Source organism: Callionymus lyra, chromosome 1 (genome assembly GCF_982586985.1).
Source record: "Callionymus lyra chromosome 1, fCalLyr1.hap1.1, whole genome shotgun sequence".
Lineage (NCBI taxonomy): Eukaryota > Metazoa > Chordata > Actinopteri > Syngnathiformes > Callionymidae > Callionymus > Callionymus lyra.
In genome coordinates, this window is record NC_141818.1 from 4,709,783 (window position 1) to 4,730,886 (window position 21,104).

The following is a 21,104-nucleotide window of genomic DNA, read 5'->3' on the forward strand; positions in this document are numbered from 1 at the left end:
TCGTCATTGACGACGCATCTTCGGAGCAGATACCGGCATAAATGTCTCGAGAAAACACTAATTTTTCCACAAAACAACAATAATAACACAATGAAAGACAACTTAACAACTTGTTACAGATTGGCGGGAAATCGCTGTCAAATGTCGGCGATAGTGTTTTAACGACCGGTTGCAATCAGCGTTAAAAACCAGTAGAAGTAATCTTTTCGAAATCAGAGCACTGCGCAAGTAAGTGGACTACCACTGTACTATAAAGCAGTGCACTTATAGAAGTGCGTGATTTGAGTCACAGCATTGGCGATGCACAGGAAGTGAGTGAGAACCAGTGAGAAAGAATTTTGGCACAGGTGGACATGGATAAAGTTGGAGATACCGTTGTTAGGGATAGTAGTTTTTTAGGGGTTAGTAATCCAGAGGATGAAACTCATCCAGGGTGAAGAAGAGAGTGCAGGCAGGATGGGAGAGGTGGATATACAGACTCAGGAAGAAGAGGTAGAAAGGTCCTAGATCCTGAAGTCAACTTTGTATGGGAAAAGTTTAGAAGTTTGGAGAAAAAGTCGAAGAGATAAATTACAAATATTGGATAATTTCCGAAGAAAACACGATGAGTTTTCATATGATTTGCTGCGAGAAACACTTTCGTAAGCGGTTGACTGCAGACGTTTACTAGTTTAATGATAGAAAACTGTGTTCGCCCCTTCGCTGATACGCACAGCGACATTCCAAATGAAGGGAATTTTATATCCATTAAGATGCAAACGACTCCGGCGGGAACGTAAACAAGTCGGCGAGGAGGGGAGGCGAGGACGAGTCGGCGGAGGGAGGAGAAGGAGTGGACCGACAGGAGGAAGACGGAGCTGCCGGCCCTGATCAAAGTGAGAATATTCACAACGCTCGCCTCTCTCCGAATTAAATACTAATTACTCTCAACAGCTGCTCAATGAGACTCATTATCACGATGTTCTACATGTGTACCGCTGAATAAACACGACGCTTCATTACAAAGAAAGATGTTGATAGTGGAGCAGCAGAAAGAAAGAGGTGTCAATGTTTTATCGCCATGAAATAACCGTTAGGTTTGGCTTGTTGTCTCTACACACCAGTAAGAAGATGACAATTATATATTTTTATTTTACATCTTAATAGTATTTTTATTGTATTCATAAATAAGAAATTGGTTGTTTACAAGTACAACTATCTGCACCTCTGATATCTTAAAAAATATATATTTAAAAAGTTGTTGCTCTGAAACTTTTCTGGAGAGATTAAATAGTTTCCCAAGAAACTGTGTTGGTTCAATGCTCCAATCGACATTCAAAGTACATTTACACAAAGTACACAATTCATGCGTGTCTGGTGCATTTATGATGTTCTAAAAAAAAAAAAAGTGTTTATCAGGGAAAAAAAATCTAATAATTCCCTTTTTTTTAGTTCAGAAGTCAAACAGATTTAGCAACTCAAAGCCATGCTGTGTCTCAATTTTCTGGCTATTTAAGCGCCAATTGAATGCAAATTTTTTCGCACACTACTCATCAGAACGCACCTAAAATATTAAGTGTAAGTGCACAATTTGGGTTTGGTTTGGTTAATAATCTTGAATAGGTTTACATTATACAAGCTGCTGACACATGACCTCAAGAGAAAAAAAAACTATAATTTCAAGAAGATAAAATGTACAAAAGAAAATAAATTATAAGAAGCCAAACTTGAAATAAATAGATTATGTGGTCTATGAAGTCTAAAAGACTTTTGTTTGCTGTTTTATACTTGTTTTTTATACATGAAACACCTAATAATTACATTGGTAGTGACAAAGACAGCTGGGTTTACTGATGTATTCATGTTTATAACCTGAACTCCACTTGTCAATGCACCAGTGCATATATCATGAATCATTGATTTGTCGTGAAGTCATTTGGATTTAGCAGAGGATCAACTCAACTAAGACACTGACGTCACACACACGGAACTGGGCGCATCAGCCTTTATTCAACCGCCATTAAACACAAAACCACTTACTTTGATGCGGATTCCGATGATGAAGACATCAAAGTAAACACTGCTCCATCCTCAGGCTATAAGACGTTACCGTGAATTGAACACGGTTTGACAGGTATTTAAAATGGACATGGTAATAATATCTGTTGGGATATTTACCACAGTTACCCTTTTAACCGGTAACCTTTACATCCCTATGTAGGAAATTGCAACTCTAGTGGCCTCAAGCTAGTTTTTTTTTGTCGTATTTGGATCACGCAACTACACACTCGTCATTTCCCGAACCGAAAAGTTGAGCTTGATCACAAAACGTTCCATTTAAGTGCCAAAAAAGTTCTGTTAATTAAATGTTTTTGTTGGATCTCTGAGCTCCTTAATTGCAAAATATGTTTAATTTAGCATGTGAAGGGACATTTCCTTGTGTCGTTGTTTTCACTTTAATTGGATAAAAATTCTCATTATCAGCCAGACGACGACTTTTGGGAGTGAATGATTTCTCCTCACATAATCTCTCTCTTTTCCCCCTCTTTTTTTGTTTTGTTTGCGCTGCACTTCTCTTTCGGTTAATGTCACGCTGATGATCAGCACAGGCAGTGGACGGATATCCAAATGCAATCACAGATAATTATACTCCTCGCTGAGTGTCTGTTTCGTCGAACACACTCTTGTGTGTGCAGGAGAAACTCTTCCTATTAGGAAGTGACGCTCTGATTATCGGTCGACTCCAGCTCAACCCCGACTGTCACTCAACAACAACGTGAGGAATAAGCGGCGCCCGCCGACTGTCTTACACCTACAGAAATCCGGAGACCCCACAGTGATGCTAAAAATACACCACGAGCCGGCGTGAAAACTTCAGAGGATATTCATGTTGGGGAAACTTTTTTTATTGCGTTTTCCGCTCATAAATCAAGACTGTGTGCGGATAATCAGAACGCACACGACCTCTGTAGGCGTTATTCATTATAAAACTAGTGAGTCACTGTCAAGTAATTGCAAAAGATTTTGGGATTTCACGTTCCAATTAAACTTTTGAAAAGGCTTCACTGCTGGTGTTTTACTTGTACCTTCTGTGGATGTTTTGAGATGCTGTTTATGATAAAGACGAGAGAGAAATTAAAAGTGTGCATATAGTGGGCATTTAGGAAATCAGAAAAACAGTTGACTAAGTTGACAATGGAGAACAAAGATATAGTTATTTAAGGGGGAAGATCAGGGGCCTCATGTACAAAGAACTTTGTGGATCTTCTACTGAAAACGCTCGAATACTTGAATCCAGAAAATGGTGCGTGTACAAAAATATTCACATGTATGTGATGTTGTTCCACAAGAACGTCTGTGACTCTCATATAGAAAAATTGAAACGATCAGACGCTGATCATTTTGTTCGTTATATCATAAAACAAGCTCATAATTCCTCTACATTTGAATTGTAAGTAAGTAAGTAAGTAATATTTATTTATATAGCGCTTTTCGAGACCAGGGTCACAAAGCGCTTTAACAATCAAAACAATACTCAAAACAGTACATACTTCAAAGATCAAGACAACACCGAGAACAACACAGGAGTTCGAGAAATTTAAGGAAAAGCCTGAACAAATAGAAACGTCTTAAGATGTTTCTTAAAGGAGTCAGTAGACTCCATCAAGCGCAAAGAGAGAGGAAGATTGTTCCAAAGCTTAGGAGCAACAGCCTGAAAAGATTTCTCTCCTCTGGTCCTGAGCCGTGTGCGTGGAACCATCAGTAGATTCTGATCCACAGACCTCAGAGACCGAGCTGGGGTGTAAGGCTGGATCAGATCAGTGATGTAAGGAGGAGCCTGACCATGAATAGCTCTGAAAGTAAGAACCAGAATTTTAAAGTTGATCCTGAAAGAAACTGGAAGCCAGTGAAGAGTTTTAAGGATCGGAGAAATGTGAGTTCTCCTACTTGAGCGGGTCAGAATTCTCGCTGCAGAGTTCTGAATCAATTGCAGACGAGACAGCTCCTTCTTGTTAAGACATGAAACAAACTGTTACAATAGTCCAGACGAGAAGAAACAAACGCATGGATTACAAGCTCCAGATCATGTTGTGACAACATTTTCCTAAGTTTAGAGATTTTTCTCAGTTGAAGGAAACAGTTTCTGGTCAGTTTTCTGCAGTGTTGAACAAGAGACATGTCTTTATCAAATACAACACCCAGGTTTCTCAGGCTCAGTTTGACAGACTGACCTAAGTCACCCAAGTACTGACTCAACCCTGGAATCTTATCATCAGGAGCAATCACCAGAGTTTCAGTTTTGTCCACATTAAGCTGTAAAGTGTTTTCACTCAGCCATTGTTTGATTTCTAGCAAACAATTGACTAAGCTGTTCAGCCTTTGGGGCTCAGTTGGGTCAAAAGAGCAATATAGCTGGATGTCATCAGCAAAAATGTGATAAGAAACATCTGGAAATCTCTGAATGATTTTACCAAGGGGAATCAAGTACAGCAAAAACAATAAAGGACCCAGAACAGAACCTTGAGGGACTCCACACAACAGATCTGCCGATTCAGACCTCATTTGATTGGCAGATACACTAAAACTGCGCCCAGAAAGGTAAGATGAGAACCATTCTAACACAGACCCAGACAGTCCCACTTCATCCCTTAGTCTTCTCAGCAGGATCTGGTGATCAACTGTGTCAAAGGCTGACGACAGATCCAAGAGAACCAGAACAGTGAATTTACCAGAGTCAGCCGACATCATGATGTCACTGGACACTTTCAATAAAGCTGTCTCCGTAGAGTGATGTTTACGGAAGCCAGACTGAAACTTCTCATGGATGTCGCTCTGATCCAGGAACAAAGACAGCTGCTCGGACACCACCTTCTCCAAGATCTTGGACAAGAAAGGGAGCTTAGAAATAGGCCTGAAATTACTGAGGTCAGTTGGGTCTAAGCCTGGTTTTTTGAGCAGAGGCTCCACAATGGCATGTTTAAATGCATTGGGAAAAACCCCTGTGGAAAGGGAGAGGTTCACCATATTGGTAACCCAGGGGCCAATTACATCAAATACTTTGATAAAAAGCCTACAAGGAAGGACGTCATCTGAGCAAGAGGAGGGTTTCATCTTGTTCACTAGTGCTGAAATATCACCCAAAGATACAGCAGTGAAGGATGACCAAGAGGAGGAGATGGGCTCAGAGACAGTAGGGGTTCCCAACAAAGGGGGAGAGATTTTCTCTTTGATAAATTTAATTTTGTCAATGAAAAATCTCAACAATGCATTGCTGTCAGCTTCACAGAAGACCGGCGTGATTTGAGGAGCAGGAAACACGAGAGAATTAATCGTGTCAAACAAAACTTTGGGGTTTTTCCTATTTGCTGCTACCAGTTTTCTGATGTAATCAGATCTAGCAGTTTCTACCATCTCATTGTAAGAAGTCAACAGATCCCTGAGGTGAAGTCTGTGCACCTCAAGTTTAGTAGACTTCCAGAGACGCTCAGTCTTTCGACAAAGTCTCTTCAGACTCAGGAGATCTTCATTTGTCCAAGGGCACCGTTTTTTCTGAATTTTCAAGTTCGATTTAACAGGTGCCACTTGATCCAGTATTTCAACACAATGATCAGTGTAACAGTGAATCAAACTGTCCACATCTGGACAGTCATCAAAGGAAAGACGGTCAAACATAGCAGAAAAACTGTCTGCAGTATCGGCTGAGATGACACGCCTCTGAGACCTAACTTTCAAAGCCTTAGGTTCAGGGATGAAGTCCAGGTTGAACAAGACAAGAGAATGATCACTCAGATGGACATCATGTACAGATACATTAGAAATGTTCAGGCCAAGAGTAAAAACTAAGTCTAAAATGTGGCCTTTTTGATGAGTGGGTTCAGAAACATGTTGCTCAAAATTAAAGTCTTCAGTTAAAGTTAAAAGTTCTTTAGCAGAACAAGATGTGACGTCATCAACATGAAGATTAAAGTCTCCAAGAATAAGAACAGATTCCATCTGAATAATGGAAGATAAGAAGTCACTAAAGTCTTTCAAGAACACCGCCGCAGGACCAGGCGGACGGTAGATTGACACACAATAGAAAGGTCTTGTAGAACCAACCAAGATCATCTGAGACTCAAAATAAGTGAATTCCTGTGTCTGAATCACTTTGCAAGAACAACTCTCCCTAAAAACAGTAGCAAGACCTCCTCCACGACAGGCTTCCCCAGGACAGCGCTCCCTACTGGACAGAGTTCGTTCAGATGAATAAACTCTTCCTCTCTCTGCCAAGTCTCAGAAAGACATAATAAATCCAAATTAACTCTTGTGAAAAGATCATTAAGAATAAAGGATTTATTAGTAATTGTGTGAAATAGCAGATTAAAATATTCACTTTAAAACAATCGATGTTGTCTTAATAAATACAGATCATCAGTTTGGTGAATGAGAACATATTTATAAGTTTGCCAAGATTTTAATACTCACACGTGTAACTAAAAACACTTGTTTTTGTGTTAATTTTTAATCAACAGGCCCCTGGTGATTTTCAACTTGTGGGTCATGACCAAGAAGAAGGACCATTTCAGTTGGTAACAAGTCTGTGATTAAGCAAAAATAATGCTTTTAATTTGAAGGGAATGGATCCTCATATGGAGCATAGTGTAGTCCAAGAAAAAATATTTTATCTATGTCATTTTTTTATCTTACTTTATTTAACAGGAAGTAAGACTAGGAGGATTTTTGACTTATTATTAAAAAAAATTGTGTTTGTTCTCTTGTTCCAAACTAATTTAGTTCCTTCGACAAAAGTTTTATTCTTATTGGAAGATATCTGTATAATTTCAGACGCCAACAATCTCTGTTCCTTATCTTATCTCAAACACTACACAAACAACATCTTTACAGGTTTATAGGTCACAAAATTGTAACCATTAATTGAATCTACAAACCATTGTAAAATACTACCATCTAGAAAGAAAAAATCTGAGTCTAAGTATTGGGGTTGGAAGTCTCACCCTCTAAGTATTCAAGTATTATTAATGAATTTTTTGAGTGTTTTTGTGGGCTTTTTGTTCGATTTTTTTGGGTATGAAAACGTTTTTTACACATTTCTTATTTTGATTAAACCTTTTTTCAGATTCAAAACATAATTTTATCGTATCATATGGTTGAGGTGCATGTTGTGATGTTGTTATGATATTATCCTATGTTAATCCATCCATCCATCCATCCATCCATCCATCCATCCATCCATCCATCCATCCATCCATCCATCCATCCATCCATCCATCCATCCATCCATCCATCCATCCATCCATCCATCCATCCATCCAACCATCCATCCATCCATCCATCCATCCATCCATCCATCCATCCATCCATCCATCCATCCATCCATCCATCCATCCATCCATCCATCCATCCATCCATCCATCCATCCATCCATCCATCCATCTATCTATCTATCTATCTATCTATATATCCATAGGTAAAACTGCATTAGATGATAAAAGATGCTGAGCTGGGATAGAACATGCAACCGTTAGTCAGGGTTAAAACATATTTTAACAACCGTCAAAACCATTAAAAGAATGATAACCAGGTTGATACAAACCTACCGCCACACTTTGCTTAGATCCGCAACTGTTTATTTCATATTAAATCAGGATCCGATGTAAAATGAACCGGCTGACTTTAGGTTCGTCTGTATGATCCCATATTTATCAAACTTTATCCTTCAGGCTGCCGACAGTGGAACGTCGTCGTGGCAATTCTGGAAGATCCTTGAGCCTTTGCTTGAATAAGTGATGGCAGATCTGCTCCTCTGGTGTACCATCACGCCTGAATTACCTCGAATCATTACTAATAAGCAGATGCAGAGGTTGTCGCCTCTATGAAAAGTTATCTCGGCGGTATCTCTCGCTGCATCACATGAAGAGGCTGAAGACGTCTCGCTCTTTCTATTCGCACAGATGTGAAAACAGCAAATTGAATGGGGGATCAGGGGGGGAAAGGAAGTCGCAGGAAAATGGGAGCAGGCGGCATGAAGATGAATGGGAGGAGGAGCGGAGGCAGGAGATGATGGGGAGAAGGCAGAGAGGGACTGACAGCTCTAATGTGTCGGCATGAGTGACAGCTGTATGTATGAATTTTGCATGCCTGATTAAGGGGAAGATGAAGCTTTAATGGATTGTTAAACTCGGGCCCAGAATACCGGCAGTGAGACGAAAGGCAGGAGTGAAGAAGTCGACTTTTGAAACGATCTATATAAAAAAAGCAAGTTAAGTTGGTCTGGCTCCTTCTTGAATTATCCACATAAACCTGATTCCCAAAGTTAATTATTGAATTAAATTAAGACTACTTTAGACATTCGTGCTTAAGTTGAGTTAAGTAAACTGAGAAAAATCTCTAAATTTCGGAAAACTTGTCACAGCATGATCTAAGTCTTATTTTATTTTTATAATCCATGCGTTTGTGTCTTTTAGTCTGGACTATTGTAACAGTTTGTTTTAACAAGAAGGATCTGTCTCGCCTGCAGTTGATACAAAACTCTGCAGAGAGGATTCTGATCCGCTCTAGTAGAAGAACTCACATTTCCCCGATCCTCAAAACTCTTCACTGGCTGCCAGTTTCTTTCAGGATCAACTTTAAAATTATTGTTCTTACTTTCAGATCTATTCATGGTCAGACCTTCCATCAGTGATCTGATCCAGACTTAGACGGGCTCTGAAGTCTGTGGATCAGAATCTGCCGTGAAAAGTGCTCTACAAATATTATTTACTAATTTAAGTTCAGTCCTGCCAGGTGGTCCGTTACCTAATCTAATGCTCTTAAGATAGTGAGTCCATATCTTTATTTGTCATTATTGGCAGTTCTCGTTAACAGTGGCACAGTATTGGTAAACCAAATGGTCACATTCGGTCCCCTAAGCGGAGCATACCAAAAAAGTGGTCCGGGTTGAGGTCAGTTACTTCTGGCCGTAGAAATCACCTTACATGAGACAAACCTACCAGGTGGTTCAGGGAAAATACACCACAAGGCTCATTTTAAATGGCACCAGGACCAGAATGGCCCCGCACTGATGATTATAAGGTGGATAGTGCTTCCCCTTTATTTGGTTTTACTGTGTATGATCACTTCCTGTTCACTCCCTTCTTTCTCTACACAAACTTGACTGATGGCTGGAGCTGATCAAATGCAACCCACGACTTCCAAACAAATGACAATAATCAATGTTATTCATGTGTTTTCCAGTGGCCGCTTGTCTGACTGTTAGATTCCTGTGTTTTCCCTGGATTTAGTATTAAGCCTTTCCTGCCTCAGCATTTTAGTTGTTGTTTATTCCTGCGAGTGCTTTGGCCTCTGTATTTTATTTTTCTCTTTCAGATCCCCTGTTATCTTGACCTTTAAAGCATATATTTTATTGAGAATTGTTTTGATTGTTTAAGTGCTTTGTGACGCTGGTCTGGAAAAGCGCTATACAAATAAAAATTACTTACTTACTTACTTTTGGTTTTGTCCCTCTTTTATTCGCTTTTTTTACTGGAAATTTTGGAAATTCTTTTTTTTAGAGATGTTGGACTATGTATTATACTATACGGTTGACTCTGGTTACTTTTTTTTTGCAATTTAATTGTATATTGCACTGTTCCTGTGTCTGTTTGAGACGGAACTCTCGCACTTGGTTCCACTAAAATCGTGACGTAGTGAAGTATATGGTTTCAAATATTGTCAGTGTTAAAAGTTTATTTATTAGATTTTGACCTGATGGTTGTGTAGTGGACAAGTAAGTAAGTAAGTAAGTCATTTTTATTTGTAAAGCGCTTTTCCAGACCAGGGTCACAAAGCGCTTAAACAATCAAAGCAATATTCAATAAAGTATATACTTTAAAGGTCAAGATAATACTGATAACACAACAGGAGTTCCAGAAAATCAAGGAAAAGCCTGAACAAACAAGGAGTGCTTTTTGGAATATTCTCAAGGCCTATCCCAGCTACTCAGTGCCAGAGATCGGACACACCATGGACGTTGTATTTGTCCTTTAATTTGAAGTTAAGCGGTGGATCATTTCGAACCAAATACCACGTTGTTTTGATCCAACAAGTAACGCCAGAATTCTACTTCATTGTTTTCACTGTTAAAAATACGTTTGGCAACAATAAGTTTTTGTTTCGCATGTGTATGAAACTTGTTTTTTTGGTGAGGGGGGGGGGGATTTTTTTTTTCTCACTCCACCGGTTTCTGGCCGGCGCTGGAAACTGTGATTGGGCGGAGGGGGGACTCTGCTAATCGAAAGTGGCTGCATGCCGTTTTGGCACCGTGTCATTTATCGACAGAGCAGAGGACACTTTCTCAACTCCAAATTCCTGCTGCAGGACATTTTCTGGCAGAGTAAATTAGCTGTCGGAGCCAGACGTGCACGCTCACGCTCGCACAAACACCGACAGCAGAAGCACATTTGCGTGGACAACCGTGAGAGCAAATGTGTTAGCGGAGAGGACAAATGAGACGCAGACTTAGCGGGGGTGTTTCGCTTTAAGTGCGAACATGCAAATGACAGGCGTATGGACTAGAATAACCCGCCAGCGACGCCTTCTGTTTATGATTCCTAATTTGTGGCTGTTAATAATAAGAGGAAAAATATGGACAGAACTAGTTTTTTTTTGCATATCGGTTGACGCATCAAAGTGCATTTGCGAGTTAATGAGTTGCCTTCGCGAACGTTCTGGAATATTTTGTCGCCACTCGTGTCTCTTTTGGTCAGGATCACAGTGCCGTCGCTGCCCTTCTCACAACTTCTCTCACTCACGGTCACCTCGAGGGGGTCGGGGTGGGTGGGGTGTCGTCCCCTTATTAATATCATAAAGATCTCCGACGTGACTCTGTTGACATTTGGCTTTGTTGTTGCTTTCCTGATTGAATGTTGTCACTGATGTTGACAAAAATGAGCCTTGTCTTTAAACGTGATTTTCTTTTAACACATCAATCCTTGTCTAAACATCGCAGACCCTATTCTCCTTAAATCGTCATTTCATCCACTGTTTTTATTCCTTCATGTATATAAGGTATCATCACTTGGACTTGAGACTGTAGCTTTTCCCTGTGGTTTCGTTCTCGCCACGGTGTTCTCTTCATTATTCCAGGTCACCCAGGTCACTCAAAAATAATTCCACCTGGCTCACCTCTAACAGCCAGATCATCGCCCTCTCATGATCTTAAAATGTGGATGTCTGACACCCTTGAAGCAGGAGCCGGATTAACAAACCCTGGAAACTTGTTTCAACATTTGGGGAACAAGGAACGCCCTCACAGTTCCATCTTTATTTCTGCAGAGAAAGCAATAGAAGCGAAAAGTAAGTGGAATTGCACTTTTTGGTTTTGGGTGTGTTATTTGTTTTTTATTTTTCAAAGAGCATTTGAAGTGATAGTTGACCCATTATTCCAAACATCACTCATTTTCTACTCACTCTCATGTCACCGAAGGGTTGGGATTATTTTCATTTTTTCAATGCTAATGTAGTGTTTGGCGCTCAGTTGTCTTCGCCTTCGTCTTCGTCCAAAAAGATACTTAAAAACATCCAAATAACGTCCATCTTGTAATGAAGCACCGACAAGTGGAATTGTTGTGGAAAAACTTAATCAAGTCTGTATTTTAAGATTGTTTTTACCGGATGCTGCTAGGCTAGCCGCCAAGCCAACATCCTACAAGGACAGGAAGTACTTCAGGTAAACATATATAAATATTGCAAGCGCTTCCAATGTAGACAATAGACTTGACGAAGATTAAGACAACTGAGCTCCAGTCGCTACATTAAAATGAACAAACATTTTTGTCTATAACTCAGTACTGTATATATAAAAAAGAACAGATTACTCTGAAAATAATCCCAACCCATAGTCGACATTAGGGGGGGTAGAAACTGAGTGAAGTTAGAATTTTGGGAGAACTAACCCTTTAAAAGAAACCTTTATTATATATATATTTTGGTTTGGATATTTTGGTTTTGGTTAGCTGCTTTTGCTATGCACTTTCAGTACTGTATTAATGTATTGCTCTGCATTGTTTTTTACGGTTCTTTCTTTTCTACACGCCCGTTCTACCCTTTGTTAAGCAACTCCGAAGTTCTCTTACGTTTACTATCTATCTTTTCTACCAGAAATCCCAAAGGGAAAAATAATGTTCAGGCTGTGGATTAGATCTACAGGTACAATCGTTTAACTAGACTTGTATCGTTACAAGACAACACAGATCATTATCGTTCACATTTGAGTTATTCAAAATGTAAAAAACCCAGGATGACATTTTTTCGCCACCCTGAAGTGCCAGAAATGTTCCAGTCACTCGTCCATCTTGCGAGTGTTTTCATAAAGTTCTTCGTCTGGTTGGCCGGAGGCTCTTCGAGTCCTTTCGGACCTCGGCGCCTCAGGAAGAATTCCATCTTATTATTGTCTGTTCACTTTTTAAAAGTTGTTTGGATGCTTATTCAGGAAACAGGTGGTAGGATTTTTTTTTTGTCTTGTATCTTAATTCCTTTTTTTCTTTTGTCTCGTGAGATCATATAACGAATGTCTTTTTTCTCCCATTTTGATCCAACTATTTGAAAGCTAATGACAATAAGCCCATGTAAACAAACGCAATTGCCACTTCTATTGTGCCAAACAACAGAAACACATGCCCGAATGTGACAATTGTGCGTGGAACCTCTTCCCGAAAGGTTTTTTTCTCTCTCTCTCTTATTTTTTGGAGTTTTGCTTCATTGGAAGCTAACGCGCTGGCACAAACATGCTCTTTCACGCTGAGCTGGCCTTTTTTGGACAAAATACAAAAGATATTACTGTAACAAAAGGATTTTCAGATGAGATGATGTTGTTGTATATTTGTGTGATTCATCACGACGGCACTGGACTAATAAAAGGAAGAATAAAAAGGTATTACTTATTATTTTTTAGTCGTTCCTAATACTCGCCTAAATAAACTCAGGCTTTGTCCACAAAGCAACACCGCTGACAGAAGCTGGAGTCCATTAACCAACATACTGTATGAAGTCAGTCATGATAGAATAAAGGTCGAAACCAAAATTAAAGGTGGGGTAGATGATCCTCAAAACAGTGTAGGCAACAAGCTACAGTTCAACGATATTTTTTGGTTTAAATGCGTCCGTTTTTTTATGTTGATTTTTTTCAAATTTAAATATTTTTGCTTTTTGTTTCTGTCTGAAATCTTGTTTACCGTAGCCACGCCCACTCTGCTGTGATTGGTCAAGCATCAAGGTTTCTCACCGCGCGTCATCAATCTCGGAAGTCTACACCTCCAGGGGACTGGTTGTATAAACAAAGCGGGGCATGATTACAGCTGGCTGGAGGAGGAGTGAAGCCATTATTACGTGGTGATGGACTCCGCTCTCGTAACCTCTCGTACGCTGAGATTTCAGACGGTGGCAAACTAAAGTTAAAAAAAGGTTATTGTTAGTCAAACGGTTAGTGACCAAAAACTGTGCGTCTGACAGGTTCTACAGTCACCTTTTGTAACATGCTACTGTAACTTTACCACTAACTTAATACATTAATTCAAACATACTATTTGTTATGGTTTTAATTTGGTTTTAATTTGCCAAATGTGTTGATTTAAGTGTGTCTTAAATGGATCTTGGACCTCTTTTATACTCATCAGTATGTGTCTGTTTGTACAAAGCCCTCGGCTGTGATTGGTCAAGCACGGAGGTTTGTCACCGCGCGTCATCAATCCCGGAAGTATTCACCTCCAAAGGGACTCGTTGTATAAACAAAGCAGTATCCTCTCGTTCGCCCAGATATCAGACGGGGGAGAACTTTATAAAGTAATACGTTTATGATGGTCATGATGAGGGACTTACTGCACATTCGAAACATGCGAGTTTGACATGAGTTAGCGTTTAAAAGAGAGGCAAAACTTGAACGTAGAAAAAGCAAAGTATAAAACGGGAGAAAACATTTTCAGGAGCTCAACACTTTTTCCCCGATAATCATCGTCCAATTTGATCCGTGCGTAGATTTCAGGTTAAGAAGACATCTTATCTTAATTGTGCCTCCCAGCAAACGCTCCGCCGAATCATTTCAGTTTTCTATCTTGACTGGCATCATCTGCGCGGAGAATTTAGGTGAGACCGGCGTAGAATGATAATTGTGCACCACCTCGCCCGGATTGTGTATTCAGATGGAGTTCCAGAACGAACGGCCCGGGGGTCGAGGTTATTGCTTTGGTCCGTACCCAAGTAAAGGTCAGGCCCGTGTTTGCGCGCATATTTGTCGGGGATGGAAGCCAGAGGATGCATTACATCAATAAAAGCTGTCACAAGTTTAGAGGTGCTTATAAATTTCAGTCAGCGTTGCAGCGACAGGGACGGTGAGTGGGATGAAGTTATATCCGAGTCCAAACTTTTATTGACATCGTATATTTCATACAGTTTGCCTGTCTTCTCTGTTATTTTAGGGGAAATCATGAGTAAGCAGCAGGAGGTGTGTGTTTCCATCCAGAGCCGGAAGGAGAGAGTCATTTAGACGGGAGATGGTCTGGAGTGGTTATGATACACAGAGTTATTCATCTGTCACCCTTTGAATGAGTTATAAATGACAGCAGTCCTCAACCTTTTTTTGTTCCACTGACCACTTCTATACAAGTTTACATAAAGGGTGGACGAGTAATACATTTTATGAATATGAATTTTATTTTTTTGTTGCGAAAAGTGGGAAATTTGAGACCATTATTAATGACAGCTTTCTTTTTTAAAAAAGCGACAGAAAAGACTCCTGTAAAGGGATTCTTTGACATTCCTGGCAAGTAATTATATATTATATTATTTTATTTATCGATTTAATTTTTTCATTGTATTATTCTTTACTTTTATATATTTTATTCATTTATTTATTTATTTTATTCAGGGTGAGTATATGGTCAGGAAAAAACTATTCTTAAACTGTTTTTGGGGGGGGGGTTCAAAAAATGAAAAACTTTACTTGTATATGACATTTTATAATCATATTATGTTTGTATCATACGTTTGATTCTGGGGATAATAACACCCTTTCTTTTGCATTAAAGGGAAAAACTAAAATATATATATATATATATATATATATATATATATATATATATATATATATATATATATATATATATATATAAATAAATAATGAATAGTAATAATGATAATAATATATTTTAAGTAAGTAATTTTTATTTATATAGCGCTTTTCCAGACCAGGGTCGCAAAGCGATTAAACAATCAAAACAATATTCAATAAAGTATATACTTTACAGGTCAAGATAAAACTGATAACACAACAGGAGTTCCAGAAAATCAAGGAAAAGCCTATTATATTCTTTATTAGTTCTATTATATTCATTGTAATATTGCAATAAACAGGAAAATATATTTAAATATAAATACTATGTATTCTGCAGAGTGTGTGTTAAGTGTAGTTTATATGTATATGTATTATTTCAATCTCATATTGTCCTTTACATCAATTCAAGTTGATAAATGTAATGGTGCTCAATAGTCTAAGTTTTTATCGTATCTTGTTGCACACATAAATAGAAAAAAAGTTTTGGATTGTGTCACTAACTCTTTCCTCTCATGGATATAATGCACAGCCATGTGTGTGTTTGGCTGCGAGCAAGAGACACAGATGGCGTGTTTCGGGCACAAAAAGCCTTTGGAGACGAATCAAACCACCAGAGACCGAAAGAACATTTTTACCTCACTCTTTTTCTCTTTTTTTTTGTTCTCAATCGTGTCACTCTATTTCTCACACTTCCCACCTTTCATGTGCTTTATTGAATCTATCAAGGTCTTCCGTGGCGATTGGATTTTCTGCGAGTAGAAGGCGCCACCTACTGGTCAAACGATATAACGTAATGACGTTATTAATTGTAATAAAGTAGCTATTGCTCTTTTACATGATTTAAGATCGTGCGTGTCTTCTTTTTACGCGTGTCAACAACTTGAACACTGATCCAAATGAAGAGGAACAGAAGAGGAAAAAGAATGGAAAGAAAGAGTTTTGAAATGAGAACAAATCTACTACTTAGTTTAAATGAATCAATTGATTCTTTTTTCAAACAGTAAATATGTCGATATTTATACCTACAAAATAAATAAATAAAAATAAAGCTTTAATTCGAAGGGGAGAAGAAGGAAGTAAAAATGCTTTTTTGAATTTTGTGCCTCTTTTTACCATTTCTTATTGTTATTTCTACAGAGAAATCCATTTAAAATATAAATTATAAGTAGTCATAGCACTAAATACAACTAATATATCTTGTCTTGCAGTATCTATACTACACAATATAACATGATATAGTATAATATATAATCATACACTAAGCAGATAGTATTATAAAAACATTATGATACATTATTATTATTATTATAACCCCTACATATAAACTGTACTGAGAAAAATCTCTAAATTTAGGAAAACAATGTCACAACACAAAATGGAGCTTGTAATCTATGTCTTTGTGTCTTTTCGTTTAAACTATTATAATGGTTTATTTTGGTGTCTAAACAAGAAGGATCTGTCTCGCCTGCAGTTAATACTAAACTCTGCAGCAAGAATTATGACCCGCTCCAGTAGAAGAACTCACATTTCCCTCGATCCTTAAAACTCTTTACTGGCTGCCAGAACAATATTCTTTCCACATGACGACCCCCAAGAAAAAAAAAGCATGTCACAACCTTTGCCCCGACACTCTCAGGGCATGGGGTCATAATGGGGCTCCAGCGAATGAGACGAGTCGCCCCCTGTCACTTATCATCACTTTTCACTATATAACTATCGTTGACATTTTCAAATACTTAATTATAAACTTGTACTCCAGAGACTTTAAGTGGAACGTAAAAATTGAATAAAAAAGAAAAAAGCATACTGTTCCACTTTTTTTCTTTCATGATAAGTTCATTTTTTTAAATTTCATTTTAATTGATTTATTGAATGGGAACTGCACATGTTAGTAAGTAAGTAAGTAAGTAATATTTATTTATATAGCGCTTTTCGAGACCAGGGTCACAAAGCGCTTTAACAATCAAAACAATACTCAAAAACAGTACATACTTCAAAGATCAAGACAACACCGAGAACAACACAGGAGTTCGAGAAATTCAAGGAAAAGCCTGAACAAATAGAAACGTCTTAAGATGTTTCTTAAAGGAGTCAGTAGACTCCATAAAGCGCAAAGAGAGAGGAAGATTGTTCCAAAGCTTAGGAGCAACAGCCTGAAAAGATTTCTCTCCTCTGGTCCTGAGCCGTGTGCGAGGAACCATCAGTAGATTCTGATCCACAGACCTCAGAGACCGAGCTGGGGTGTAAGGCTGTATCAGATCAGTGATGTAAGGAGGAGCCTGACCATGAATAGATCTGAAAGTAAGAACCAGAATTTTAAAGTTGATCCTGAAAGAAACTGGAAGCCAGTGAAGAGTTTTAAGGATCGGAGAAATGTGAGTTCTTCTACTAGAGCGGGTCAGAATTCTCGCTGCAGAGTTCTGAATCAACTGCAGGCGAGACAGCTCCTTCTCGTTAAGACATGAAAACAAACTGTTACAATAGTCCAGACGAGAAGAAACAAACGCATGGATTACAAGCTCCAGATCATGTTGTGACAACATTTTCCTAAGTTTAGAGATTTTTCTCAGTTGAAGGAAACAGTTTCTGGTCAGTTTTCTGCAGTGTTGAACAAGAGACATGTCTTTATCAAATACAACACCCAGGTTTCTCAGGCTCAGTTTGACAGACTGACCTAAGTCACCCAAGTACTGACTCAGCCCTGGAATCTTATCATCAGGAGCAATCACCAGAGTTTCAGTTTTGTCCAAATTTAGCTGTAGAGTGTTTTCACTCAGCCATTGTTTGATTTCTAGCAAACAATTGACTAAGCTGTTCAGCCTTTGGGGCTCAGTTGGGTCAAAAGAGCAGTAGAGCTGGATGTCATCAGCAAAAATGTGATAAGAAACATCTGGAAATCTCTGAATGATTTTACCAAGGGGAATCAAGTACAGCAAAAACAATAAAGGACCCAGAACAGAACCTTGAGGGACTCCACACAACAGATCTGCCGATTCAGACCTCATTTGATTGGCAGATACACTAAAACTGCGCCCAGAAAGGTAAGATGAGAACCATTCTAACACAGACCCAGACAGTCCCACTTCATCCCTTAGTCTTCTCAGCAGGATCTGGTGATCAACTGTGTCAAAGGCTGACGACAGATCCAAGAGAACCAGAACAGTGAATTTACCAGAGTCAGCCGACATCATGATGTCACTGGACACTTTCAATAAAGCTGTCTCCGTAGAGTGATGTTTACGGAAGCCAGACTGAAACTTCTCATGGATGTCGCTCTGATCCAGGAACAAAGACAGCTGCTCGGACACCACCTTCTCCAAGATCTTGGACAAGAAAGGGAGCTTAGAAATAGGCCTGAAATTACTGAGGTCAGTTGGGTCTAAGCCTGGTTTTTTGAGCAGAGGCTCCACAATGGCATGTTTAAATGCATTGGGAAAAACCCCTGTGGAAAGGGATTTAAATTTCATTTAAATGTTACCTCTTTTATCTTCAGATGGTCTCATCAGAACATTTTAAATGAAACATGTACAACTTGTTTCATATATTTATGACCATAAACATGTCATTATGACAGATTTAGCCAATGGCTACTTACCATTCGTAGATCGAGAACATATGAAAATAATATGTTTATAACAACAACACAAGATCAAAGACAAGCATCATCTAAAAACTCAGCATTAAATCAAAACTTTAAGAAAAGTTATAGTTGGTCAAACGATTAAGTTTAGTGACCAAAACCTGTGCGTCTAACAGGTACTTACTTACTTATTCAAACATGCTATTTTTTATGTTTTTAATTTGGTTTTAATTTGCCAAATGTGTGGATTTAAGTGTATCATTTATAGATCATGGACCTCTATTGTACTCATCGATATGCGTCTGTTTGTACAAAGCCTTCTTCTGCGATTGCTCAAGCACGGAGGTTTGTCACCGCGCGTCATGAATACCTGACGTCTTCGCCTCCAAGGGACTCGTTGTACAAACAAAGCAGTGGCTTGATTACAGCTGGCTGGGTGAGGAGTGGAGTTATTATTGAATCCAATTATTATTATTATTATTACTATTATTATTATTAGTTATTATTACTCAAGGACTCATCCATTTACATTCATTACATCTATTAAATTGTACAATTCTGAGTTTGGGGGCAGGAGTGGAGTAAAAGTATCATGATGTTCTGTCCCTTTATCTTTAGACTTAGATTGTATCATCTTGTTCTTTCTCTTTATTTCTCTTTGTTCTTGTTCTTATTTTATTTTGATTATTTTTTATGAAAAATTTCTGTATTTGCTGTGGATAATTTGGAAAAAAAAAAATCCTGAGGGATCAATAAAGTTCTACCTATTATTACAGTCATAATGGACTCTCGTAACCTCTTGTTCGCCCAGATTTCAGACGGGGGAGAGAACTTTATAAAGTAATAAGTTGAAAACATGGTGATGATGAGGGACTTACTGCATCTTGGAGAGGAAGACTTAAATCTTTTTTTTAAAAAGTGAGTGAGTTGGGATACTTTGGTTTTAACATGGGCTGATCTTTAGTATTTAAAATGTAACAAATATTTCAGATACTTAAATTAAAAAAAAGATAATTAAAAAAAATATATCAAAGTATCGGATGATTACATTGTGTTATAACACATGGTAGTGATTATAACAGGTACTTACTTATTCAAACATGCTATTTTTTATCTTTTTAATTTGGTTTTAATTTGCCAAATGTGTTGATTTAAGTGTGTCATAAATAGATCCTGGACCTCTATTGTAACCATCGATATGTGTCTGTCTGATCAAAGCTCTCGGCTGTGATTGGTCAAGCACAGAGGTTTGTCACCGCACGTCATCAATCCCAGACGTCTTCGCCTCCAAGGGACTCGTTGTACAAACAAAACAGGGGCTTGATTACAGCTGGCTGGAGGAGGAGTGGAGTTATTATTACAGTCATAATGGACTCTCGTAACCTCTCGTTCGCCCTGATTTCAGACGGGGGAGAACTTTATAAAGTAATAAGTTCAAAACATGGTCAAGCATCTTGGAGAGAAAGTATTTAACATTTGAAACATGTGAGTACATTTGTTTAAGCTTTCCCTTGATTTTCTGGAACTCCTGTTGTGTTATCAGTTTTATCTTGACCTTTAAAATATATACTCTATTGAATATTGTTTTGATTATTTAAGCGCTTTGTGACCCTGGTCTAGAAAAGCACTATATAAATACAAATTACTTACTTACTTACTTACTCTTGTAACCTCTTGTTCACCCAGATTTCAGACGGGGGAGAACTTTATAAAGTAATAAGTTGAAAACATGGTCATGATGAGAGACTTACTGCATCTTGGAGAGAAATACTTTAATATTTGAAACATGGGAGTGAGTCGGGAGAGTTGGGTTTTCACAATGGCTGATCTTTAGTATTTTAAAATGTAAAAAATATTTCAGATATTCGCTCTCCAAGGGACTTGTTGTACAAACAAAGCAGGGGCGTGATTACAGCTGGCTGGAGGAGGAGTGGAGTTATTATTACAGTCATAATGGACTCCTGTAACCTCTCGTTCGCCCAGATTTCAGACGGGGGGAGAACTTTATAAAGTAATAAGTTGAAAACATGGTCATGCATCTTGGAGAGAAAGTCTTTAACATTTGAAACATGTGAGTACATTTGTTTAAGCTTTCCCTTGATTTTCTGGAACTCCTGTTGTGTTATCAGTTTTATCTTGACCTTTAAAGTATATACTTTATTGAGTATTGTTTTGATTGTTTAAGCGCTTTGTGACCCTGGTCTGGAAAAGCACTATATAAATACAAATTACTTACTTACTTACTTACTCTTGTAACCTCTTGTTCGCCCAGATTTCAGACGGGGGAGAACTTTATAAAGTAATAAGTTGAAAACATGGTCATGATGAGAGACTTACTGCATCTTGGAGAGAAATACTTTAATATTTGAAACATGGGAGTGAGTCGGGAGAGTTGGGTTTTCACAATGGCTGATCTTTAGTATTTTAAAATGTAAAAAATATTTCAGATATGCGCTCTCC